Raw genomic sequence first — 27,986 nt, 5'->3', positions numbered from 1 at the left:
TCTAAACTGAATAAAAAGAACCTTGTCTTCCTAAACCCCCATCCATTCAGTTTTATGTTTCTGAAATATTTTCTCAATGAAATTATGGAAGTGATGACAAGCCATGCTGTTTTCATCTTTTCTCTTTTCAGTTCCCCCACAACACTGTGACACATACCATATTTGAAGTCAAACTGCAAAAAAAAAAAAAAAAATGTTCCCTGTGATATTTAATTGCAAATCCATTGTGAAATCTGAAATTTGCTTAATATCAAGCCTGCTGCTTTGGTTAGGTGGAGGACTTGGAAGAGGAAGATGTTGGGTACAATTTCCATTTTCAGGGCACATAATCCTCAGAATGGCATTTAACAGGAGCAGAAGGGTTGGCAGTGAGTTTATTTGCGTGGAACTGTTTCAGTCATTTCTAATGATTTACCAGGAGGGAAAAAACCAAGGTGGAGTTGGCAAGCTTTATGCAGTTTTAAGCTGTAAAATGCAAAAGAGGAGAAAATCCATTGTGAGGAATTACATAGAAGAAGTTGTAGAAGACACCATCCAGAGACGTATGATTTCCTGGTGCTGACAACCACAGCAGGCTGCTGTCTGTATTGCAGGCAGCTTACACTGGTGCTTTGACTCTCCTCTAGCTTATGCAGATGTAACTCCTTTGACATTAATAAGTTCCTGGAATAGCTGATAGAAGAACTGAACTGAAACCTGTCAGGCATCTCTTTCTGGCTTCCCCTTGAACACCTGCAGTCCTCTCTCACATTTTATTCTCTTTACCAAGGGAGCCAAATGTGATCCCAAATAAATGAGTTAATGGTTTTGTGTATTGTTTGCATGTGGGCCTTTAACACTTCCAGGTTAGTTCTTATTAGCCAAGTTAAGTCAACCTTTTCCTGATATTTGCAGTTCTTGCTGTCATATGAGCTTGTAATGCTTGCAGTGTGGAACAGATTTTTCTTTAAGCAATCTGGCTGAAGCAAAAGGTGAATTCTTATTGAAATAGGTTGTTGAAGGGATGCAGAAGTGTTCAGTGTATTGAATGTATGCTGTTGGGCACCAGGAGAATCCCTAATCCATTTGTTTTGTGTTCATAAGAAGATCAAAACAATTGGTTGTGTTGCTTAGGAAAACTGAAATGTTTCAGAGAAAAATTTATATATGTGTGTATATAGAGAGAGAGCAAAAGAAGTCAGATGGGTTGAGAGAAGTGTATAGTTTGTTTAACCTGCATTAATTTGCCCGTGTAATAAAGCCAGTGAGAGAAATGACCTGTGCTTTGTGGGTTGCAGTGGTGCTCTGCTTCATGTACTTCTATAAAAAGTACTCAAGCACAGAATTATTCATGGCTGCTGGACATTAAAGCTGCTCCAATCCTTTCAAAATTAAACCTGGTGGTCAAAATACCAATGTCTTAACCAGATCAATGACTTTCAAAATTAAATAGAAGCACTTCCTTTTGCTTTGGCATAGATATATTTATATTTAGTGTATCATAACTGTAGGAACCTAAAAATAACTGCATTTTTTGGGAGATGCAATGTGAGTTTCCTTAGAAACAAATTTAAATATGATATTTCATAGGGAAGTAGTGACATAAATATGATATTTCATAGGTAAGAAACGGCAGCATTGTTTGATATGCAATGCGTGTTTTTGTACAGAGGACTTATTTCTACTCTGTATCTTCCACTGAGATATGCATGTAAGCAGCCCTTTTGTGTGCCTTATTTCTCAGTTAAATTCTACAAAATCTCTTTGCTACTTTGCCTGGAAAGATAAAGGCAATCTCCGGCAGGAAATCTTAATTCAAATTACAAGATGCATATTTCTCGCTTCCTTTTCAGTAACGTCTGATTTGGTTTTCTTTGTGTTAATGAGTTCCTTAGATCTACCTTTTGATGGAAAATGGCAATGTAAAGAGAGAAATGTTGTTACAAGAACACTGCAGTAATTGTAGCTCTGGTGTCCTGAACTTGATTCTCCCCTTCACATTTTGACCCTGTGTCGAAAGGTTACTGTTGTATTTGCATTTTGACAAATTTCTACTCTATTTTCGCTTCGTGCAAATGAATTGTCATAGCCGTGAACGCTTTACATAAATAGCTTATCATTTCATTAAACTCTGCTTTATAGCTATCACACTGGAGTGTCTGTGTTCTTCAGCCCTTCTGTTCAGTAGGCACTAATCTGCTAGACTGTATGATTTGATCACTTACCAGATAGGTTTTGCTCTCGGTCTACCTCAGTCAGCTTAACTGCATTCTCAGTTGTGTATTGTGTTTGGCTGTTAATTCCACTTTTTTTTTTTTTTCCCCTGTCTTTTTCATCTTTATTTTTAAATTTATTTTTGCATGGATGTTTTTGGGTGGCCTTATTCTTGATTGTAGCAAGTAGCGTTGTACTATACAGGTATTGATTGCTGTTTGGAGTGCTCAGATAGTGTCCTGTGTTATCCAATGAACACAAGACATTTGTGTTTCTGCAGATGCTGTTGGGTGTTGGAAATATAGCAGGAGGACTTCTATGTATGAGCTCTTGCACAGGTGGTGGTGACTTGGAGTTTTTTAAGCTTGTGTGAGATGGGCAGAAAGGACAGTGTGGAGTTTTCCAGAAGAGCTGCTGGCTGTGGAAGGAAAGGCTCAGGGCTCTACTCCCCAGGAGTGCAGTGCTGGTGCCATGGGGGAAGGCCGGTTCTGGACAGATCATTGCCAACTCCAAGCACCCTCCATCCTCCCACAACCATAAACTGGAGCTGTGAGGAGCCCCAGATCCCATCCACTCACCTCCTATTGGGTTTGAGTGGAGTGGGCTGGCGGGGGTGATTAGCACCTAATTCGCACTCTTCTGTCGTTAATTTGGAGCAGTTTCCTCAAACTTTTAATACCTTTAAAACCCAGTCCTTACTTTTAATCTCTAATTCTACACGGTGAATATACTGGAGAGGATTCCATTGGTCAAAAGAGGCTGTGGCTCCTTGGCTGTAGGGGATGTGCTAACACAGAGCCTTTCCTGCCCCAGGTGGGATTATCCTAACGGTGACAGAATGTGTGCACAGGGCTGTCTTCCCTTTGTCTCGTCCTTCAGTGAATCTGGGCTGCAACAGAAACAGTGGGATGATGAATGTTTTCGTATTCTGAACACCGCTTAGGTGGGCATGAAGTTAATCCACTTGATTGAATTTGCAGCTGCTAAAGCAGAATTATGCATCTGGGGATTTTGCAAAGTAGTTAAAACAAACTAAAAGAGCCCCAAAGAGAAAAAACTATGCTGCAGTTGTTTAGATGTAAAATGGCCTTAAAATAATCATGGCATAAAACAGCATGGATTTTTTTTTGGTATCATCATTACTGTGTTTGTATTTGGCCCTGGAGTCCACAAGGGCAAAGTCAAACCTCAAATATTTGCTTCACTTTCCTAATGGGAGCAAGATGCCATAGAGAAACACATGCCTTTGTGCATTTTTGTTTTGCATTAAAAGTATATTAAAAAGGAGTTATAGTGCTTAACTGCACAAACTATTTGTTTCTATATTTTCAGGTAACTTAAATTTCTCTTCCTGAAATACAGACTTTTTTTTTTTTCTGTCAGTGGAGCTTGACTATCATAGCACAAATTTGAAAATCAATCTTCTTCCAATTGATATTTCTCTTTCTTGATTTTTGCTTATTCTAACAGTGTGTATGAAGCCCCCAAAAAAAGTCCAGCTCAGTTCCTCTTCTTGTTCAAAAAAAGAGAGAATAAACTTTTTTGTTGTTGTTGTTGTTCTTTTTTTTTTTTTTCTTTTTTTTCCCCAGACCTGGAAAGGTCAACGCTGATACAGCAGGATGAAACTGCAAAAGATTTAAACCATGTAGCATTGCATCTAAGTGCTGTCTCCTTCACTCCCTGTTGATACTTTTGGAATCACTCTGAACCCATCAGGCCATGCATTATGATGCTTTAATTTAAAGTCAGCACACTAAGCTCCCTTTGATTTCTACCTCTGACGGAGTCACTGTGTGCTGATCACCATTCAACACTTTCTCTTTTTTCCCATCTCCTCCTGGGATATATGCACCTTTTTCCTCCATACTCTGAATTCTCTGGCTATTAGGATGCAAATGAGGTAAATGAGAGAAAAGGCTCCTGCTGCCTCTACTTTCACACTGACATGAGAACATGTTGTAGGTGACAAAGGTGTCGTAAAAAGAACTTGAAAAACAGTGGCATAGCCTGGCACACCATTCTAAGTAGGAAACATTTTAAAACTTTTGAGCAAATGATGTAAAAGGAAAATAGAGGAAAAGGTTGTGTGTTTGAAGACTGGGAATGCAGGGAGTCTGCAAAAGGTTGATGTCTGTTTTCTTCCTGCTGCTTGGAGAAAGAATAACAGCTAAATGGGATATCATTCACTAGTCTGCTGCAGTATGTTAAGCACATGGGCAAAAGAAAACTCCAAGTCCTTTCTCTTTAAATTGCAGAGAGAACACATTAATATTCATTTTGTTCTGTGCTATCGTCTCATGTTTCAACCCTCCAGATGATAATTAAGACAATAGAAGATAAGATTTTGTACTGTATGAAATTGCTTTCAAGCCTTAACAAATAAGAGATTATTTTGTCCAGTAAACAAAACATAATCATCCTGGCACCCATACGAAGGAGACCCTAAAATAGAAACACTACTTTTTATAGGTCATGTAAAATGTCTCCATCTCTTTCATTATCTATACTGTTTGGATGAAAAAGAACTGATTAATTTAAAAGAACCTTGGCTTATTTGCTAACAAGGTTATTTTCTCATTGATTGCTGGGAAGTCTAGTTCCTTTGCAAAGGGTTGCAAATTATGAGTAAATCAATTGTCAGCCTGTGTAGATGCATCTGCCATTTATTTCCTGGCAGTGTGGGCTTGTGTGTATTTGGTGTTTAGCAGCAGCTGTGGGTGTTTGAGTGGAATTTCTGGATCTGAGCACAGGTGGAAAGGCAGGACCAGGGGAGCACTGTACCACAAAAGGGCCACTCTTCTAAACTCCTTTTAAAAGCATGATTGTCAAACAGGTTGTGTCTGAAAGGAAATAAAAAAAACCAAATAAATGTTAAAAAAAACCCAAACCCAAATGAATGTAAAATTAGACCAATTAATTAACATTTAGGCATATGATTTTAAAACTCCTGGTATAGAAGTATGAGAAAACACATGTCAAAGGTGGTGAATTTACCATGCCAGCCTGGCTGGACTAACTAAGAAACAGCAACAGAGTTTATTTCTAGGAACCTGAGGGTCTCACCATGGGGCTTGTTAGATGGAGAGTGTGAGTGCATAAAGCTGGGGACAACAGTGCAGAGCTCCTGTCTGGAGGAGACTTGGGATTTTGAGTCCTCTCTGTGAACTGTTCATCTGTGGCCCCAGGATGCCTGTTGTGCATTATGCTCTATTCTATTAAAAAACCCACCCGTCTTCCCAAGTTTCTCCTTTGTTCGTCTGCCCTGGTTCAGACTCTAAAAGTGGGACAGTGGGACTGTTCAGGCAGGAACAGTGCATTATTCTGGATTGCTCCTTTGATAAATAGCTATTCCTTTTGCATGCCATAAGGTCTGACATCTTTTCTTGCCAAGCTGGGAGGTTCTGACCCAGAGTCCTTTTAAGTCAGCAGAAAAGCTCCTGATGACCTAATGAGTGGAGGTAGAGCTTTAGGAAGTCCCAAAGTAACATAAAAGCAGAAACCACGGTGACATTCACTCAGCAGAAATGTGAGGCCCATACTGTGCTTCCTTGCATCACTTGCTAGATCAGTTTAGACCTCTACAACTTATTTTTCTCCTCCAGCTGTAGACAGAGTACAAGAGACTTCAGTGTGCCTGTGTTGCTTAAAAAGTCTTTCAGCTTTGCAGAAATTCCAGGGCTTTGACTATGCACTCCCAAAAGTGAGAGAAGCATAAAATGAATTTGAGGATAAGCTGATTAGAGCTTTCCATTTCAGAGACCTCCATCCAAATGCATTTGATTAAATGGGGCTGAAAAATGTTTGTTAGCAAACCAACCGAGAAAATATAAGGAGAGCTCTCAAAAATTAAAGAATAAAAACTTTAGGAAGAATTAGTATTTAGACAATTAGCGCTGATTTTTATTGCTTTCCATTGCCTCTCTTGTCATCTTTAGCTGCATCATTGGAAGGCTTATGAAAATAATTTAAAAAATAAAGTGGCTGTTGGTTTTAATGGCAATGACAGTAAAGCTGATGCTTGAGCATGAAGATTCCCTGGCAGAATTGCAAATTGCTTAGAACCACGTGAGTCTGGAGAGCCAACACTTACTGGCAAAAATGGGCATAAAGCATGGGCAGATCTACTTGTGTCCTGTAAAATGGGAAAAATCCCATGATGCCAAAGCCATCAGGAAAACCCGATTAAACATTTCATCTCTCTGCTTTTCCTGTTAATCTTTCACAAAAGCCCCTCACTGCAGATATGCAAGAAAGCCACCAAGTCTGTTGCTGGAAAGAGCAATGTTATGAGAATGGAGCCAGTGTTTCCTTCCACTTTGATTTCCGGAAAATTGTTATTTGGACCACTTCTGGTCTTGTATTTTCCAGTTAATTGTTTTTAGGGTGAGATGCCTGCAGCAAAGTAGAGGTGCTCGCATAAAGGAAGGTTCACATGCCACAAAGGCCTGTATTTCCCTTTCTACCAAACCAGAATCTGTGAAACTTCATTCTGGAGCTACCAATTCTTTGTGTTTTCAGAACTGAACTGGTGCTTTGGTTCTCTTTTTGCTGGCAGTGCGAAGATCAAGCCTGGGTATCGGTAGCCTTTCATAAGACGCTTCCTTCAGATTGGTGTGATAATTCTTATTCCTGCTGTATGCATTGCCTAAAGATTGTAAGAAGGTGAGAGACAGGGGGAAGGGCTTGACTGACTGAGCTTGGAAGCTTATGAACCAGTGTGCAGGAGTAGCCTGGCAAGCTAAGGCATGATTGGAAAAGGCACCATCAGAGCTATGTCTGATTTCTGCAGAAATGTCAAGTTCTTGAGAAATATCTTCATTTTGACAAATTACATTTTGTGATCAAAAGCACTTCATGGAAAATGTCTAACCCGCCACATGCCCGAGTTAAGCATTTTTCTCTTTATTCCAATACTCTGTTTTTCACCAAAACAGACCATGTCTTTTTGATTCTGCTGCAGAACTGCTCTGCTTTAAATCTAAAGGAGCAACTTGTATACTGTTTCTTTGTAATTAAAATTTTTATGTCCAAAAATGTGTTTTCCATTAAAAATTCCTGCACTAATAAGTCTAAATCTTGTAGCTATTGTCTCTGGAAATGTATGTTTTGCTATATGCCACATATAAACATTTATTTCCTGTTCGAGAAAATGTGGTTTTTACCATCTGTAATATTCATATTTGTTTCTTGGGGGGGAAAGTTGGGGTGACAGAAACACGGTGCAGGCACTCTTAAACTCATTAAGAAAACAAGACTTTGTGACCAAGGAAAAAAATATATTTGTTACAGAGCCTAGTAAGTTTTTTCATGTACTTTTTTTTTTTCATTGCCAAACTTGCTTTATATGAGGTATTAAATTTATGTTGGAGACCAAAGCTATTCAAGTTACTTGTTTTTTTTTTTTGTTTCTTTTGAATGTGAGTTTTTTTATATTTTAGATGTTGTCATTGACTAGCCTTTAGTGTGGAGGTTACAGAAGAGAAGGGTTACTCTATGTGGAAGAGATAGTCCTGAGAATCAGAACTTTTTTTTTTGTTTGTTTTTTGCATGATTTTATGTGGAACAGTGAACAGTAAAGTTGCTCTCATTCACTCTTAGTTTTTGAGTTTTGCCAGTAAGGTATAGTAGTACTTTATTAAAACCCATAACAAACTGGACTGCCGTAGTTCTTGCTTGCTGCAGCCAACTCATTTATTCTGTCAGTGCTGTAAAATCTTATTTTAGAATTTCAGTCCCATTTCCTGCACAAAAGGGAGGCCCACAATGCTGTGTATTGAATTGCTTTTACTACAGAATAGTCATGTTAACGCTTTCCTTTTACCACTGAGGTTTTCTCAACTTGTGTAAGTTCTTGGTCAGCTGAGGAATTGAAAAGATTCAGCTCATGACATTATTTTGCTCTGAACTCTTTTAAATTCCCCATTCTTCCAGATACTTTACCTGACTATTCAACACTATCTTCCTAAATTACATTTCCAAGTAATAGCTCAGGACCTTATAGAACTAGTTTGAATCAATTTCTCTTTAAACTTGAACATGTCTTTTCAAGAAAAACATTCAATCTCGATGTAACATTTTCCAGGGATGGAGAATATCCTCCAACCCTCAGAAGACACTTCTAATGGTAAAATAAAAATAAAACAAAAGTATTTGCAGTTAGAATAATTAAACAGAACTAGTCTCGTTGCTTAGATCTTGCTTTCCCTTTGTCTACAGGATGAAATTAAAAAAAGCTGCAGTCACTTTCTCTATAAACCAGGTTGTTTTTTAAACCAGTGTGACCTTCTTATTCCATTTTTGTGGCTTCTTATGCCTCTTGTAAAGTGTGCTTCAACAGCTCCCAACTGTTATACACGTTTTTCCATTTAAATGTTTTTTCCCAACAGATTGAGCTTATAATTATTTTCAGCTTTGAGAGCTTGACTTTCTGAATCCCAAAGCATTGTTGCCTGTGTGCTTCTTTTCTGTACTGTATGCTTGCAGTTTGGTGTCTCTTCTATATGTACACAAATGTGTAATTGTGTTTAAAACAGGAAAAAAGAAAAAAGCATGTCCATCTGAGGTTAAGCTTAGTTGTGCTCTTTGAAAATAGTCTAGTAGGAGCAGGACCTTTACTTGCTACGGTGAGACCACAGCAAGTCTTGTTTCTGATTTTATTTGTTTCTTCGAAAATCTTGTTTCTGGGAAATTGCTGGAGCAAGTTGGAAAATTAACCGGTAGCCTTCTGTAAATGGGTGTATTGCAGAGGAAAACTTTTCTTTGGTGAGACACTGGTGCACCTGAGCATGTGTCATCCAACCACACTGGAGAAGGGGCCAAAGCAGCTGGCACCTGCATTGGACAGATCTTCAGATGGGCACATTATGATTTTTAGCTCATTTCTGCCAAGAAGGCCAACACTGTGAATGTGATAGAGGCACTTGTGAGGGGGGGAAAAAATAATTAAAAAAGCAGCATCAGAATTCTAGTGCTCTGTCAGTGTCTGCATTTAATGTGTGTTTATGGCCTGACAATCACAGTTTCTCAGCATGAGATTTTATGTATTCAGTACCTCTGGAAATGAGGCCCTTAATATTGACATGTGCCCCAGAGCCCGAGAGGTCAGAGCGAAAAACTGTAATGCTGTGATTAGTATTCAGAAGTGACCTGGCTGGGCAATGGGAGCTTGTCCCTCCAGCAATCAAGGAGGAACAAGAATGACTTGACTGCTGAAGGAGTTTGAGGTTTAAAAAAGAGCAGCAAAACCTACTATCCTTGTTTAAATTATGGAGAGAAGCAAGCAAAAACTCAAAGAATACGAATAGCTACTTAAAATTCCCCAATTCTGGCATACATGTCACTTTTTTCCCATTTTTCTGGAAGAACCAAATGCTGTATTTAGGGAATGGGTTTCAGACTTTGCAAATATTTTCCTAGTGCCGTTCTAGAAAATGAGTTTGTTGGCATATTGTTATGTGGGGCTTGTTCTGCTAAAGCATTGTAATGCCGTCTGTTTCTCAAGCTGATTTGGCTTTTGCAGCTCAAATATTATATCCTACTTTTAGAACATATGGTAACTCCTTTCAGGAGACGTACAGAGATATGCATCTCATTTCCAGAAACGGGTCGTTCCCTTGGAGTGAAAGACTGCAAGTGCCTTTCATCTCGATTTTCCTTTCCTTACTGTTGCAGCTAGACTTTCTTCCTCACCCCGTGCCCTACTTCTGCTGCCTCCCATAAGCCCTCCCCGCATCCCAGAAAAGGCAGGGCTCGCTGGCAGCTTAAGACTGAGAGTAAAGGAAAAGAAACAACGCTCCCTTATCCAGGTTGCTTCACACAGCACGGTTGTGCAGAGTAGGTGTCAGTGACAAACGCTGTTGTGTGGCTCCCAGGCAGGCTGTGCTTTGCTGATGAGGTATGAGCGGAAGGTTGGGTTGCTCACATAGCCTGGGCTGTGTTCATTGATGGAAAGGCTCAGCGCAGACGGGGCGGGAGCCGCTCAGCCTCAATCCTTCAGAGCCGCTCCTGGAAAGAGGCTGCATCCCATGGCACTCTCTTACAATGACTTCATTCTGCATTCACTTCGGTTGTGTAGGAGGGTTTTTTATTTATTTATTTTCTTTCTTTCTTTCTTTCTTTCTTTCTTTTTTTTTTTTTTTTTTTTTTTTTTTTTTTTTTTTTTTTTTTTTTTTTTTTTTTTTTTTTTTTTTTTTTTTTTTTTTTTTTTTTTTTTTTTTTTTTAAAGCCTACGTGGCAACATCAACGATTCTTGCCACTGTTGACCGCTCCATACTCCCCATTGCTCTTCCTTGCTGGAACACTCAGTGCAAAATGCCCCAACACAGCAGTGTCTTTGTGTGCAAGACAGAAAGCCTTCCTCAGAGAAATGTCTCTGCTTCTCTAAGTTCACCTCTGGGTCTGGCTTTCTGTAAAGTTTTGCAGAGCTGAGGCTTTGCTCAGGGCACTTGGTTTAAGGTCACTGCCAAGAGGAAGCATTTATGGACATAGCTTTAATGTTACAGCTTGATTGCCAGTCAGTTAACTCTGGTTCAACATTGATCTGGCCACAGAACTATCTAAAATATTTAGCATGATGCTAATCCAAATTTCATTGAAAACAAGTCTAGAGAATATTGCATTACTTTATTCTTTTCATGCCTACCTCCCTGAGCTTTCCTGTGAAAACACTGATCAGTTTTAATGTTAATATTAATGGCTAATAATCAGTATTATAGTTTTATCCTGGAGATTTTTCATTTTATCGAGGAAAATATTCCACATTTGTAATTCCAGCAGGTCCCTTCTCTCACCTTGGCTCACCTTGCTCTCTACTGTCATTCCCAGACACCATCTGACAGTCTGGACTCTCTCCTTGTAGTGTGTCTATGGATTCCTCAAAGTGATCAAGGAAAAAAGCTGAGGCAAGAGTGAGGACCTTGCAGCATTTTTTGAAAATGGCATGGGGGGGAGAAAAGAGTTCTCCTATGAGTCTGTAGCAGTGTAGGAGGGTTAATTTACAGCTCCTAATAGTTAGCTGGGTTCATAATTAACTGTGCCTGTGAAGCACCCTGGCTGGCTCTACATGTGCCAGCACCCATATGGATGCACGATGGGCTGCCATCGTGGCTGTGTTGCCTCCCTCTCTCCCAGGTCAGGGTTATCCTTGGCTGTAAAGATGTTGGAGGGAAAGTTTCTTCTCCAAGAGCTTCAAGAATTCAGGGCAGAAACTCTGAGGACACCAGAATCTTGAAGAGGCCAAAGGGGAAGAAAGGCTGGGTTTACTGCTGTGTGTTGCTGGTATTGATGGCCTGAATTCTGCTGGGGGCAACAGAAGTTTGTTTGTCACGAGTGTTCAAAATTTTCAGGCCTGGTGTATAAATAACAATTTTTTTTTTTTTCTTTTCAACCTCCAAGCCTGAGCTCTGTGGGTTTTTCTGGCACTTCTCAGCTGAAAGGCTAATTTGTTTAAATTTGCAGTAGAAATGTGAATCCCTATTAATGCACAGAAAATAAGGTGGAGCGCCCTTTTGAATGCAATAGGTTAGGTGAGGTGCTCGTAGAACAGTTTCACCAGGGATTTATGATCTGTTAAGTGCATTTCTGTAGCAGCAAACGCTGAATTACCACTTCAGTGCTGGTTCATTCACCCATGCAGGTTGAGAGTGATACCAAAGGTACCGTGCCAAGAAACCTCTTGCCTACTCCTGATTCTGAACACGACCCGAAAGTTCTGAGTGAATACATCTCCTTCAGATTCACAGCTTACACCTAAAATAATATTTTAAGAAGTTCTGTTAGTAATAAAGTAACAAGTGTTATTCATTCTCCAGACAGGAATTACTAGCTGCACTGAAGTGCTCGCTGCTGATTCAGCAACCAGGCTGCTGCTGAAGCTTTAACCATGCTCCATCAAAGTGGAGTTTTATTGCTGTGTAGGTAGTTCATCCTGTAACTTTGTGCAATTCTTTATGGCAGAACCCTCCAACTTATCATAATTTCCTTCCACTGGAAAGCTTTTGCAACGGACGAGGTTTTGTTGTTCTGGGAAGGTTTTAAAGCATAAAAATTGGGAAGTGTTTTATGTTTTGCTTCAAGAGGTAGGTAAAGGACGAGCAGTCATTTTGCTTTGGTTGTGGTATGGGTTTGTTAGAATAATGGCAGCATCCAGGCTCTGATCTGAGCAGTTCTTCTGTGTGCACTCTGGCTCTAGGAGGCTGGTGCAAATTAAAGTAATACATTGGCTTTGACTGAGTGTGTAGCATTTCCAACAAAGATCCAGTTTGTACCCTCAGACCAGCAGTTTTTGTCACCAGAGACTGTCCACAGTGGAATGGAAGCAATCATTGACAATAACAGATGAGGTTATTTGAAGCTTTTATGGGGACCATCCAAACATCTGGACTTTATAGTACTGGTATTGGTACCCAGCAATAAAAGTTCACTGGTGTTTTTGGTTTGTTTGTTTAGAAGGAAAAAAGAGGAGAAAATGGAATTGGGATCAAATTAGGTGTTTGCTGAGCCATGTTAATTGTTAAGCTGAAAATCCCATGGCAGTGTTTAAATATCAGTTTAGAACACTGAGCCATAAAAAGGTTTTTAAGTTTACTTGTGTTAGGAAAATGTTGTAGCAATTAATTTACCAACATGTTACAGGTTTACAAGGTGCCTTCATTTCATGGGTGGCTGGAAGACAGAACATGCTTAGATTATATTGAATTTAAGAAGCCACATGAATGCTTAAGGCTTTTAAACTGGGTGTTTGTGCTTTGTGATCTTATTTGAACTCTGGCCAACCATGATGAATGTTTTCTTGTATCTTTGACCTCGCAAGGGACATGAAATAACAAATGTGTAGGTACTGGACTTTATTTACTTATTTACTTAGTAGTTAAAACAAGAAAGCAAACAAAACCATGATGTATTTCACCTCTTCTCCCCAGCACCCCCTTGACAAATGGCTGTTGGAACAGCACTAAACTGTGACCTTAAAGCCACAGGCGTAATGAAACTGTGATCTGGCAGATGTGACAGACTCATCTTACATAAATCACTCTCTTTTGTCACTGCTGGCATATGGCCAATGAATCTTCTAATTATTGAATGGCTTTTATAGCCCCATTATTTATAATCACTTTTGGGCAGCAGCTGGAAGACAAGGATGGGACAGAATGAAACGACGTAGCACGAACTATTATCATTTCTGTAACAACTGCTGGGATTAGGAATATTTTCTGATGATGGGGTTACCAGTGCAGTCTTGTTACATGATAAAAATCTACTCAGCCTTCATTTTGTCTTTTAAGATGGGCTGCTGCCTCCAGGACCTTGCCATGAAAATTATCCTAATAATTGATCCAGAAAGAGAATATGAATCTCTCCAGGCATTAACAAAATATATGTGTGTGTCTCAGGGCCACCTTTAGACAAGGACTTGATGAAAATCCATTGCAAGTATTAGTGAGAGACAGTGGTGTGCCCTGACACTACTGTTGTGCTAAGTGCTGTATGGAGAAGTTTTAAGAACTGTCTTCTGCTTCCCAGGAGCCCTGTCTACACTCCACTTTTTAGTAAGGGTTTAACAACACGTTGAGAAGTTGTCTTGAGTTGCATTATTAATATTTTAATATTTCTTTAAAAATATGGGGGTTTTTTAAGGGAGTTGATAGATTTATAACCGGATTACTTAATGTACTTTACACTTAAGGGGAGCTATTTTGGCTCTGATTATAAATAGGTTTGTGTTGAGTGCCTTCAACTGGGAGCAGCAGCCCTGGAAAGAGGAGCGTGAGAGAAGTCACCCAACCAGGAAGGCCAGTGAACTGAGATTTCCAGTCCACTTGCTGCTTTAAAAAATGTGAGCTGCAGGTTCTCTGCTAATGCCTCTAAACGAGCAAGGTTTGGGGGTTTTTGTTTGGTTTTTGTAGGGTTTTCTCCCCCTTATCTGCATTTCTGCATTTTGTAGCACAGAAGTAAAACCCAGCCAGCCATGATAACTTATTAGTTTTTGTTAAATACCTTCAGACAGAGATCTTCATATGAAAGGCAGTATGTTAGAATCAGGGGTTTATACTGCAAATCCAACATGTGTCTTTAAAAAATTGAATCCTTCCCTCTCGATGTAGACATCAGGGCGGTGAGAGAGAGCCTTAATCTAGATGACTCTATTGCACTTTTATCCCTTTAGTGAGGCCTTTAACCTTTCATTGCTTCCTGGCCCTGTTGTTTTGAAATGGTCTTTGTCTGCCAACGGAGAATCCCTCTGCTAAAGATGCCTTTAAACCGAGATCCTGACAAGAGAAGGGGGATTCTGCTGCAATTCAGGAATGGAAAATGGATTTTTCCAGTTCAGATACTATCAGCCCCTGTGAATGTAGCAATTGATAGCCTTCCCAAAGGAGGGTAAAGCAAAAAAATATATACTGGTGTAATCTGCTTACAGGAGTGTAATATAGGTCAGGGACCAGTGTGTCCCGGGCTTGACCCTGACCCATCTTCGCACGAGCATCTATAGGCTCTGTCAGAGTATGGCTCTTTATCAGGATTATCTATGGCCATCTCTAAACAAAAATGGGATAAAACAGCTGCAGTAATTAATATAAACTATAAAATGATACTTTCCAAAGGCACAAAACATGAGTTAAAAATATATCTTCAGAATACACATATTGCACAGTTCTGGCAAGTCAATCCACCAGCTGGCAGGAAGGTGCTGGCAGCCTTGCGATGTTCACACTCAGCTTTTCCTTGGGAAAAAAAAAATAAAAAATTCAGGTTTTGCTTGGTCACTTATGCAGTCTGCTTTCCTTATTGGAAGCCTAGATATCGATAAGGCAAGAGGCTTTTGGCCCCCAGGTCTGTGCTGCTGCTCGGTGGTGGGATTGATCTCAAAGAGAGGATGTTCTCACAGAGCGAAGGCGGTGCTAGATGATCCCACGTGCAGCTTTCTTGCTGCAGAAAGTGGAAACTGTAGCAGTAAGTGTCAGAGCACAGCTTCCTTAGTGACTTTATATCAGGTAACTGCTGGAGGACAAATGTGTGACAGAATTGCAGGTTTGAAAAGAATGTGCTTAGAGGAAGTCAATATATTTCATTAATCACAAAACCATCTAAGGTGCGTTTTGAGCTACAGAAAACTGACAAGCAGGGTTTATTGTTTCTCAGAAAACCATATGTCAGTAAATATTTTTTTTTTTCTATGACAGATGTTTCCCTCTTGAGTTTCTTTTTACTACTAAAATATTGTTGTTGCGATGTAGTGGTGGGGGAGGATGACTGTCATTCTCTAAAATACAGTATAATAATTAAGAATAGCTGAGAAAACCAGCCATTTAATGAGGTGCTCTTTGTTTCATTCAAAGGTAAGGAAGGATTCAGATAATAAGATGGAAACACCTCAAATTTGCAGTAGTGCTATGGGGAGAGAAGCAGTGGAAAGCTGGATCTCTGACTGGATCTTTACGTGAAAAAAGGGCATTGGTTTTGTTCAGTGAGGAAAAAAAGGGAAATTGTTGCAACAGCAACAAAAACCTTTGCACATGTTTTACTTACAAAAGTTTGTAAATTTTGATGAGTTTTGCTTTTTTTTTTTTTTTTTTATGTCTCATTTTCTAAAGCTACATATATTAGCCTAATTTTGATTGCAGAAATAACAAAGTGATTTCTAGCCTGTCCTGGCCAGCAGGGAGAGCTGAGCAATGGGTCTTCAGAGCTGTATCCTCTGCTTTGGAAAACTGCTGGTTTTGGGTTGCATCTCTTGTTCCTCCATTATCATCACTGTTGGACCTCTTCACATGCTTTTAGCAGAGAAGAATGGATCTCAAAAAAGAGTAAATGTAAAACCCAGTCTCCATGAGAACAGAGGAGTATTTTGAAGGGCAGTGTGTACTTCTGGTTAACACAGCTCATCTCTAAGGAAACTGGTACCAGGTGTTTTCTTGAGCACAACTGACACGTGGATTTAGATTTTACAAACTGCATAAAGGCAGGTGGTTCTGGGTGTCTGCCCATCCACCCAGCCTGGTGGTGGCTGGTGTGTGGACAGAAGCCATCAGAAGGTGAGGCTTGTTCTCGGGATGAGTTTGCACAAGCCAGTGGGGCCCCTGAGGATCAGAAGAATGAATTTTGCTGCTATGATTTGCACAGAGGAGGTTGCTGAAATGTCACTGGCATATTTCTCAGGTTCTCAGGGATTATGGGTGCATACATTTTAGGCTCTGTTCATAAACTTCCATCTACCACTAGAACCTACTAAATAATGCCAATACCAAGCAAATGCCCTCTCAGCTTCGAGGAGATTTTTGGGAAAGATCAGAGTGGAGTGAAACATTTGAAATGGTAAAGAATTCAACGTGTTCCAGGGTGGATCCCTTTCTACATAGAGTTAGTTTCTGTGTAAGCTCACTTTCTTCTGCCATGCAGTGGATTGAGCTGAGTGGGGTGAACCTGCTTGTGCCCACAGCTATGGTTTCAGCCACTGCAGAACAGAGATCATCAGGGCTGCAAGAAGCCTTTATTCCTGTCAAGACTTTTCTGGAATTTAGCAACAGCAATGTAGCTTAGCAAGCTTTTTGGGAGTTGGGTTTTTTTCTTTCCTCTTTTTTTTTTTTTTCTTCCCACTTAAAATAAATGTAATAGAAATAAGTATCACTGTGAGCTCCCTGGCGGGACACTCATGTGAGTGTAAGTATTTCTAGAGCCCCTGTTTTTGCAACTGCCTTCTAAACTAGTGCTTCAGTGACTCAGCTGGGAAATCCCAGCTACTGCATAAACCAAATAACCAAACTTTCCAGTGGGGCCATAATAGACTGAGATGCTAGATGGAATGGGCACAGAGGGAAGCTAAAAGCAGATATCGTCAGTAAATTGTATATTTTCTGTGATCAAACAAGCCCTAACTCAGCAGAGCCTTTTCACCTCAAGATATTATTGTGACATAAGTCATTGAATCAGGGGATCACACAGTATTTTGGGAGAAAGTTTGTTATATGATACATGCAGTTCAGTGCATTAATTTCTCCACTGGAATAAACACTTGCCTTTTGTCCAGACTGTTTATCATATTTGTCCTTTTTTTGCTATGAAAAACCACCTTGTCTTACTCTTCCTTGTGCAAATTAAAATATGGAGTGTTTAGTTAACAGATAAAGAACTGCTTTATTATTTCAGCAGATGCTCTCTCTGTTGTGCCCAGTCTCCCTCTGGAGTAAAACCACGGGGTATGAAACATCTGGGGTTTGGAAAGTCAGCTCTGATGTTGAAAAACTGTAGCCCACAGGTCTATGAACCCCTCTAGGTGCCTTCTATGTAGGAAACTGGTTTTATGGTGTAATAACTGGAGACCTTTTGTTAGGAAATGGGTAGATAATCTGCTCTTGGAGTCAGGGATATTGCTGGGGTCACTCAGGAAAGTGTGTTGAGCCAATTACATCTTCTTTAATTTCAGTTTTGTTGTTTGAGCCGTTTCTGTAATGAGCATCTTGGTCTTTAAAAATGTGCCTTCTATTAATAGCTGCCTGAGCCTTCCTTTCTTCAATAAGAGATTTAATTAAAAGGAAAAGCTGTCAGGAGAACCTAAATACAAATCACGTAGTTATTTTTAAAATTTGACTTAGTACTGCAGACTACGGAGGGTTTTTTTTTTTGTGTCTAGTTTTGTTTTTAAACCAACATTTATGTTGAAATATTGCAGGGCTGCAGTGGGCAGGCAGGCTGATCCTGTCCATGGGCACATAGCAGTTTACACTTGCTCATGTCACCATTTGCCTGGTGCTGCTGCCAGCTCCAGACCCACCGTCCAACTGCACTCTATTGCAGTATTATTATTCTTGATTTGCTCTGCAGTGATTCATCTGCAACTGTGGTGCTGTGTTCAGTGTCCATAAGTATTGAGATGATCTCTGCATTACATATTCAATAATCCAAAAAAAATCATAATGCAAATGATAAAAACCCATAGAAACAGCTGCAGTGGTTCAGCCTGAGGTCCATGTAGTCCAGCATTTTGGCTCCAGCTGAGACCATAATTAGGATGCCTGGCAAAGGAAAGGAAAAGAGCAAGATATTTGATATTCCCTCACTTCTTTCCCAGGTTCCCCAGCCACCGGCAATTATTTTCAGCTCAAGGGATTTCCTACCCTCTTCTTTTCAAGGCCAGGTTGGATGGGGCATTGAGCAACCTGGTCCAGTGAAAGGTGTCCCTGCCCATGGCAGGGGATGAGAACAAGATGTTCTTCAAGGCCCCTTCCAACCCATTCTAAATCCATTCCAACCCTTTCTATGATTTTGCAACCCCCCTATGGGTCTGTCTTTTTCATTTCCCCTTGAGTCTCCTCAATAACCTTGTTGTATGAAAGTGCTCTCCAGTGGGATCTGCACAGCCTGTGTGAACTACTGCCCCTGCTGCCTGATTTTGAACCAGGCTCCCCTTAGCTTTGCTTGCTGTCTCCCAGTCCTTGTGCTGGGAGAGGCAGGGAGTGCCCAGTCCCCAGCTAACCTCAGGATGTGTTGGAAGTCGATGTCCGCAACAGGCTGGAGCATCCCAGGACCTCACTTGGTCCTTGTGTTGCAACTGCTCCTGGCTTTGATCATCCTGGTTGCATTTCTCAGATGATTTTCCAGTGTTTTTTTTTTTCTTTTCCTTTTAGAACAGAAGAGTTTCTATCCCTGTTTTTGCTCTTCAGTCAAATTAATGTCAGTGTTATTCCCTATTCCCATCTTGGAAATATTTCAGGAGGAAAGACTTCATTAAGTTTCTTCAGCTTGTATAAGCTGTTACAAGAAAGGATTTGGTGTTCAGCAACTGGCAATGATCATTACCAGCTACATTTTTTTTTTGGTTGTTTTGTTTTTAACTCATTTATCTTATTCTGGCACACTTCTGAAAGTGTTCAAAACTGAATGAGGGAATAAAGACATTAAAGTGAAAAGCATTGGATACTCTTTTGTTGTTTTTTAAGGATTTTGGGTGCTCTTAACTCCTTCTGTCAATTCTTTTCTAACTCCTGCTGTGGGCTGTAGTAGATACCAATACAAAGGATAGCACTTGTTTGATTTTGTGCCATGTTCAGCTTTATTTGTACCTCCAGTAGGAGCAGCTTTTGCCTTCTGTCTGTCTGCCCAACTCACCCTCCAGTGAGTTGCAAAAGCAGTACTCTACCTTTTTTATTTTTCTTTTTTCCCATCATCTGTCTTTTTCCATTTGCTCAGACAAATAAGTAATAAAAGGGAATGATGATCTGTTTAACACCACAGGAAGAAAGATGCATTATGAGACAAGAGAGACCTCTTGTTTACATCGAGTTATTTTTGGTAATTAGCCATTTGTAGAGGAAGATGAGCCTCCGCTCGTAAAGTCAGCATGCCATAATTTAGGGGACTCTGAATGGAAATCTAACATTTGCCTCAATTGGAAATGTTAATTGTGTGCATTTAGAAATAAATAAGTGGCTGTTTTTTCTTTGCAGGAAACAGACTGAACAAAGATCTGCGACATTATCTCAACCAGAGGTTTCAGAAAGGATCACCGGATCACGACTTGCAGCAGACTATTAGAGACAACCTTTATCGCCATGCTGTGCCTTGTAAGTAACAAAACCTCGGCCTGGTGGACTACGCAGAGTTGAATTCCATCTTTATTTTTGAGGAGCCTTTCTGTGGTGGTGTGCATGGCTCTGGGGGGGACTGTTTTCAGCTTGGGCAGACTTCCATGTATGGCAGCAGATAGGGTTCAGGTAGAGCTGAAAAGGAAAATGCCTCATCCCTGAACTCTGCTTTTTTGATTGCCTTTTTGGAACAGCTGATGGTTTGATGCAAGCCCTTGATGCCAACTTTTGAGAAAAACCCTAAAAAAGCTGCCATAAAGTGAGTGCTTGCCATAGAAGTAGTCTATATTAATATCATGATGGTGAATGTTCCTTATTGGTTTGAAACCTATGAATAAAAAAACCTGCTCCTATTTTTGTTTCCTTAACAGAACTTTATTTCTGATGCTTATTTAACTAGTAGAATTGAACAGTGTTTTATGGCTGGGTGCCTTTGTAGCAGACAACTGCCACTGATGGAAGGTTGTCCTCGATTCACACAGGAGATAAGCAGCAAAAATTAATAAAGCTGAGAAAAAAAATGTTCACTTTCACTCAAAAAACCCAAGCAGGAGAAAACCTGAGAAGTCTGGAGCGTGGTAATCTTTAGAAGGTCAGAATCGTTACTCAAAATGAGACTGTCCTTGGCATTTTGGGAAGACATACAAAGTGTGGAGAGTGATCCTACTTTGTTTCCTCTCTGTTTGACATTCTCCAGCTGCCGGGGGACACTATTGTAAAGAAAAGGTTTTTCTGCTAAACTTGGATGAGCTGTGGGAATAATGGCACACCTTTGAGATCGGGATGGGATAAGAACTAGTAAACATCTTAGTTATGGGATACTGAGATGAGCAGCAAAGTATCTTGAAGTTTTCTCTCTGTGTGAATCGGAGATTGTTTATCCTGGTAGACTTGCATAAATATTGAATAATTATGTTGCAACTCAAAAATGAGTATTTGCCAACAAATATCACATAATGGTGCACAGAGTAATTGCCATTTTCAGTCTGAGTGCTGCATACAGAAGAGCTGTGTAAGACCACAGTTAAAATTGGGTGGTAACACTGATAAATGTTGATTCTTCAAATGGCAGATGCTGTTATAACACCATTGAGTTTATTCTCATTTTATCAGTGGAAAGCGTGAAACAAATTAGGTTTAAAGTGCTGTGCGTGGACATAAAGAATAAATATGAATTATAATTTCCTATTGAACACTTCCATTTTCCATTTTGTCAACGTGAAATATGATTATTTTTCAATCACCTAACTTGCCAGGCAGCAGATTTTTAAAGCACAGTGCAAAAAGTGCCTTCCAGGAGAGCAAGTGCAGTGTTAGGCTTGGGAGATGCAATGTTTTGATACCAATGTCCTTCTGCCTATGTGTTATATTTCATTTCCTAAAGCAGCAAATAAAGCAAATGAGTGTAAGTTCTGGGGGAGCATTTTACACGCTGCCAAGGTTACATTTTAAAATGCTTTCCATTGATTCTTTTATTTGATTTATTGAACTTGATGGTGAGTTAAACTGCTTGGACTTGCTAAAGACTTTTGATTTAAAATTAAGAGCAGTGAAAGTGATTCCTGCCTTTTAGAAACAGCTGGGGGAGATATGGGTTGTTGGTGTATGAACAGGAGCATCAGTATTTATGTTCCACTTATGAAACAAGTGGAAAATCTGAGAATGGTGCTAGTTATTGTGTGTCTTCGTACCTTCTGAGTTGTCAGGCAGGTAGCATTTAATTTTTTCTTCATGTACTGTGAGAAGGGCATTAGTGGTGTTTAAGAATTGTGCTAATATTCATATGTGACTTTGAATGAGACTGACCCACGGACGGTGGGTGGGGATGCTTTACAAGTCTGGAGATTAATCTGGCTGTACGCTCATATTTTTATTCCTTGGTACATGTGACCAGTAAATCCAGAGCCCTGGACCAATCTCCAGTGCTAATGGATTATGAAGCCTTGTATTTTGAAAATGGAATTCCCTGCTGATTATGTGGTAAACACAAACGAGAACACAAGGTCACTTGGACTGAGCATGCTTGGCCCGACAGCTGCTTTTTATTGCACTGATATAAGGGCTAAACGAAGTGATAATTAGTAAATGCAAAATGGAGAAAGGTGACATTTACCAGTTCTTCCTGCAGAAATTCTGGTACGAATACCATGTGGTTCAGCTCTGACTGGTTTGGTACAGGTAGTGAGAAAACCCAGAGGGTTTCTGTTTCTCACACAGACACTGGTTGTGTGCTTGGCTGACTCAGGGACAGAGTGAAGGCAGGGCTGTAGCTTGTGGAGAAGACAGAGGTCAAGCAGAGGGGAGGAAAGATCCAGCAAGTTTGACTCAACCTTGTTATTTTATATGACAATGACAGACTCTTAAGCATCATTTCGATTTTTTTCTTTAGGAGAGATGGTTTTAAGAGTTCGATTTATTTTCTGGTGAACCACTGAGAGATGATGTCAGCTCCCAAAGGCCATGTGAGCATTGCCTGTAGGGGTGACACGGGATGGTTTTCTGAGAGACCAGAGGATTTGATCTCTAAATGTGGTAACTATCATAAAGAAATGAGATGTTGAGATGGACCCAAAGGTGACATATTATTGAAATAAATAGGTGAACTACATGCGTTTTTGCAAACCAAAGTCTTCCCCTGCTCCTTAGTGCCATCTGCCCCTCTGGCACTTCCTCTGAGTCCTCAGCTCCCCACTGAGTTGATTCTTTTCTGCCACGTTCTGTAGTAAACAACAGCTGTGACAAGATTCCAGGTGGCCTCCAAGTTTGGTTGTTGTGAGTTGCAAGTGGCTCTGCTGTTACTATCACACCAAACCCACGGTGTTTATTTACAGACCCAAAGCATTCTCCTCTGAATTCACAACTTGAGCATCAAAAGCTAGGACCAAGACAGAGTAAGGAAGAGGCAGGACACCTCATTTATGTACTTGGATGATGCATAAGTGGTTATAAAGCCATGCTGCAGTGGACAAATCTTTGAAGGAGTTAATGTAGTTCAGCCACTGAACTAGCTTTTATTTCAGCTGAACCACAACTGTATGTTATTTCCTTGATGACTTTCTTCCTCAGACTCTCATTTTGCTGTAAAATTCACATGCTGGGTCAGAGACTTTATTTTAGAATGTTTGTGTCTTTTGCTTAAGAAAAATCAAGATTTTAAAACTTGAACGAAGTTACTCTCATATATATTTAGATGAATTACTGTTTGCATTGGTAGCATGTAGGATCCATTGTCAAAACTAGAAAAAAAACCTTAAATACATCATCCAGATTAGCAAGTTGTTGATCCAATCTCCTTTGCCTTGTTTTGCTGAAGCACCACATTTTTCTTGTGTTTTGATGTGCCTGATGAAAATGATAAAAGTAATGCTCTGTTTGTGGGATAGTTAATGGCTCCATTGAGCTTGGAGTACACTGTGACTTGGCAACAATTCCATGATTACCCCTTGGCCATGACTGTACTAGAAGTGCTTTGACTGATGCAAAGACTTGGTCCACACCTTATTTCTGGTGTGGATTTCACTTATTCCAGCTCAGCTTTGCCAGCCCAAACACTGAAGAGCAAAAGGGCAGGTTTATCAACTGTGTGAGGCATCTTGCTGGGGCACTTCTGGGTCCACCTGAGCTGACAGAAGGTGTTGTGACTTGCATTACACTTGATCTGGGGGAGGCAGAGAGCTGGTGATGAGGAGCACGTTGACATCCTGGCTTAGGGTTTCTGGGAGTGTTTCTAGGAGCAGAGCTTCCCCAAACAGGATTGCTGTAGGTGAAGATTTGCCTAGTGGAAAACGTGATTGATTAGTTGGAAGTACATGTAAGAGTATATCCATTTAATAGGTGTTTCCATGTAGCCTTACCTTGGGATATCTGTGCAATAGTGTTAATTGAGGAAGATATGTGATAGCAACTCACTTCAAGGTACTCATGCAGCAATGTTTCTAAATCACTGTTCACAGGAGGCTGAACAGACAGGATTATCTTCCTCTTTTTGAAATGGTGGTAGAGGGAATCTGTTTAACATAAACAAGCAGTACTGGCCATTTGTCGTAGTTGCTTATTCTCAACAAGCTGACAGCAGTTTTCCTTTCAAAGTGCATCAGGAAGAATCAGAGAGGTGATATCATTTCCATAAAAGCTTATCTCAGCATGCTGGTTTTTTTTTTTTTTTCCCATTTACTTGATTCTCCACTTGTTTCAGTCCTGTGTGACATGCAGAGGCAGCTGTGATGGGTCTTGTATCTGTGCCTTTACTTGGCAAAGCATTATACCTGGTGCAGACATGACTGAAATTGCAGCTCATTGGTCCCCTCCCTATTCATGTGCATTCTGCATTTATCTTATTTGACTAGTGTGTCATTCCTTTCTTTGCCAGGCCTTCAGAAGCAAAACTCTGGAAGGTGCAAGGTCTTTTTTGGTGGTAGATGAAATGGGGATAGTGCCGTGGCTAGCACAGAGTTAAGTCTTAGATGTCACACTAGACACTATATGGCATTCTTTTCTTATTTTTCCCCTCTTCTTCACAAAATTGGCTTTTAAACCTTCAGGAGGTCATCATTCAACAGTTGATTCACTTTCCCAAAACAAATACATGCCCTGGGATTAATTGGTTGGAGATGGGAACATTAGAGATTTACCGCTTTCATTTCTGCTGTCTGTTCTCTCACCTTCCCAGAGTTTGATGTGTTCCTCTGTCTTCAATTACAGAACAGTAGCTCCAACTGTTGTGGTTAGTCTTATAGGGGAGTGTGGAGGAAAATGGAAAGAAATGGATAAAAATCAATAGTGCAAGTGTCAAGTGATCTGTGAGGAGGCTTAGAAAAAGCCAGCGACACCCAGGCACCTGACTGGCCTGAGCGCTCTCACATTTCAGTGGGAAATTTGAGAGCAAGTTCCTTTATTCCAAGTGATCTGCTGGTGCAAAGGAAAGGTCTCCTTTCTCAGGAAAACAAATAATACTGAACAAGGAAACTTCATGGTATTGATAGGGCAAACTTCAGTAAGTGGGTGTAGAAGAGCACATTGAAGCTTGTGATCTGAATTAATGGTTTTCGTGGATAATTGAACTTCCAAAAGGTAGTTTGGTTGCTCCTGGAGCCCAATTAGCTGCTACACGTGTAACCACCATCATCTGCAGGTAATGGAGGACTAGGGAGACTAAATGGGCTGGAGTGTGATGAAACTGCTGTCAAACATGCAGACTTAGGTGATTTCCCAGGATAGTTTTTAAAGTCCTGCAGCTCTGGATTCCTCGTAAATATTTCTGAACTTCAGTAAGAATTGATAGAAGGGATATGCAAACCAGCTTACAGAAGGTTCTTTTCTTTGGAACATTGGATATAAAAGTATATCAATATACTGGGAAAAATTGCTGAAGTGAAACATAAAGACCTCTATGTTACAAATGAATGTGGTTTTACATGTAGGATATTTGAATCACAATTTCAAAGGTATTTTTAGTTACTAATTTTTATTAAGGATAAACAGAATCCCTGACAGTGCACATTAGTTTTCTTCCCAGGCAATAAATCATCAGTTTATGTACACAAATGTTCTTTGAATTCTCAAAAGCTTTCCAGATCTGCAGCCGTATTTATTATCCAAGTACCTTTTGCTGCAGTTCCCTTCCTAGAGGTGTAATTCTGCTTTTGTAATGAGAAATAGTTGCAGTGTCCATGAAATATTCATTTGAAAGCCTGCACTGATAAGGTGAGGAACAGCAGACTCTTTTCTAACACAAAAAATAATTAATTGTTTTACAAGATTTATGTTAGGAAAAAATTTTAAATATTTTTCAAATAGTAACCTTATCACAGCGACACAACATATGGGTACCAGCAGTATGTAAAGATATTACTTCTTTTCAAAAACATTTGCTTGTGAGTTAATCTAACTCTGTAGAATAAGAGGTATATATTCCATGCCAGCTATGTAAACACATTTACCTTTTCCTGTATTTTCAGCAGAGACTGTGTCCTGAGCACAACCAGTGGCTTTAGAAAACCCTTGTAGCTGTGTTCCAGGGAGTGCCGAATTGCAGCACTGTCTCCTGCAGTTTTCAAGGTTATAATTCTTCCACATATTAGTGAACCAGATGTGTTTTCACTTTTAAAAGAGAGAAGAACACCCTGTTTTGAGCAACAGGTCCAATGTGTCTGCAGTTTAGTTCCTTTCTATAGACAATAATTTTTTTTTAGTCTAGGAGACTTCAGACCTTTTTTCCATCTGGTCTGTCCTTTCAGATCAATAGCACGTTTTGTGCCAGTGGAACTATTGTTTGGGGATGGGTTTGTTTATTTGTTTTGGGTTTTTTTTTAATTCAGAAATAAAAGCACTTATGATAGCAAATATTGCTCCATCTGCTTATCCATTTGTGAGGAATAGCTTTTTTGCATTTCACTGTGCACCCAGTTGAAATTGCACGAGGCACCAGAGAACAGTACAAAGCAGAGGAGCTCAGCCTTGCAGGCTCTCCCATGCCACTTGCCAAAGGAGATTTGGGTAAGAAGTGTGGGAAGAGATTACAGGGATAGTTTTCTTTGTTTGCTTTGTTAGTCCCTAGTGTACTTAATTTTGCATTTTTTTTTTCACTGCAGTTGCTTTGTACTATGGCAAAGCATCTGTGAGTGGGTATTCAGGTAGCTCAGACAATGTGCATATGTTTTAAAACATAAAGGTTTCTAAGGTGAGAGTCTCTGAGAAAGAAGAGAATAAATCAGAGCTGGGAGCAGGTACTTCTGTTTGGAGGTTGAAAAGTGGAGATGAATTACCCCAAATTATTTACTTTAAAATTAGCTCTGTCCTGCCATAGATTTTCATATGGTGTCCCAGGGTCCTGATTAGATCAATTGTGATGGCTGCAGTGCCACAGCTTTTGATTTCTAGGCAGTTTGATTTCTTTTCAACTACCACCATGCATCTGTTCAAGGCTTACAGGGTATTGATTATGCTATAAGGCAAGAGAACGTGTGTTCCCAGCCAAAGGAATGTTTTAAAATGAGGAAAAATTAAATGTGTAGCAGTTCTTTAGGCTGCTTTTCCACTCATACTTACATTTGGGTTTCACATTTGGTATTTCATGACTAACTCCCTCTAGAAAGGGCCCATCACTGGATAGGTGTGTTTGTGCCTGGGTGTGTTGGTGGTTCCACAGTTACGAGTCTTGCGCTTCTTTCATCGGAGATGTCAGTATTTAAAAAGGAACACCTGTAAATCCCATTGATATGATATTATTCTGGTCCAGTGTGATACCTGCAGTGTAGTGTGGGCGAAACCAGTGGGACTGCAGAGGAGGAAATGCCTGTGTGATTCCCACTCACACACACACTGCTACTGTGACAGTCTCGGAGCCCAGGGGGGCAGTGGCAGATGCAAGCTCCTGATGCTTTGATGGAGGTGCAGAGTTGTCACATTTCATCTTCAAACAATTATCCTTTTTTTTTTTTTTAACAGTACCATGCTTCTTCACATAAAGCATGCTGTATTTTTCCTCTAAATCCTTTTTGTCTTTATTTCGGCAGAGAGGCGATTAGCCGTGTAATCATTTATAAAGCTGTTTAGATTCTGCTAGCTGGTTTTCTTTGGGGAGAGTCATATCCAGTACCTTTACTGGGAATAACTCTGCAAATTAATCTTCATTGATTTCCTTCCCCCCACAACAAGTGAATAAGAAGGTAAAAAAAAAAAAAAATAGAACAAATATTTCTAGTTCTGCCTCTATTGAAGGAAAAATAAATCTTTCTTATTAGTCCTAACAGTCTGGATGTATCCTTTTTTTTTATAATGTCTTCTTGAATAATTAGTGCTTTGAATTATGAAGTCTAGATTCCTGGGTCATTGCCAGAACAGATTTGTTTAAGGGGGACACTAGTTCTATGAATTCCTTTTAAAGGGCTTCGTAATGTCCCAGGCTGCTCTTAATTAGTGATTTAAGAGAAAATACATCTGTTTGACTGAGGATTGTGAAAATTATTATTTAAATGGAAACGTTTAATAAATGGCTCTTTGAAAGGCTCATGTATCTTCGAAATGAGATGTGTATCATGGAGTAATCAGATGGATAGTTCTAGTGCTATTCTACTTGCTGGGTCTTTTTGGAGCTGAAGATGGAGAAAACCATCAAAGACCTTTGGAAGCATCATCTGCTATTGAATTACATTTCATACTTCATCATTCATTCACTACCTGCACTTTTTCTTTGAACTTTGATTTTAACACTTC

General features: G+C 39.9%; 1 protein-coding gene across 1 annotated transcript in view; it reads left to right on the top strand.

The window, feature by feature from the left end:
* The window catches only part of MAGI1 (membrane associated guanylate kinase, WW and PDZ domain containing 1), a 285,249-nt gene that overhangs the window by 99,981 nt on the left and 157,282 nt on the right, over positions 1-27,986 (top strand). Inside the window, exon 2 of the mRNA XM_027892425.1 lies at positions 19,635-19,751. The gene's annotated coding sequence lies outside the window, so the exon portion shown is untranslated. The remainder of the gene's footprint in view (positions 1-19,634; positions 19,752-27,986) is intronic.

This window comes from Empidonax traillii, unplaced genomic scaffold (genome assembly GCF_003031625.1).
Source record: "Empidonax traillii isolate 1590-97213 ecotype Southwest subspecies unplaced genomic scaffold, ASM303162v1 scaffold351:size1117198, whole genome shotgun sequence".
Taxonomy (NCBI): Eukaryota; Metazoa; Chordata; class Aves; order Passeriformes; family Tyrannidae; genus Empidonax; species Empidonax traillii.
The sequence above is the reverse complement of the archived record's forward strand: the minus strand, read 5'-3'. Positions and strand labels throughout refer to the sequence as shown.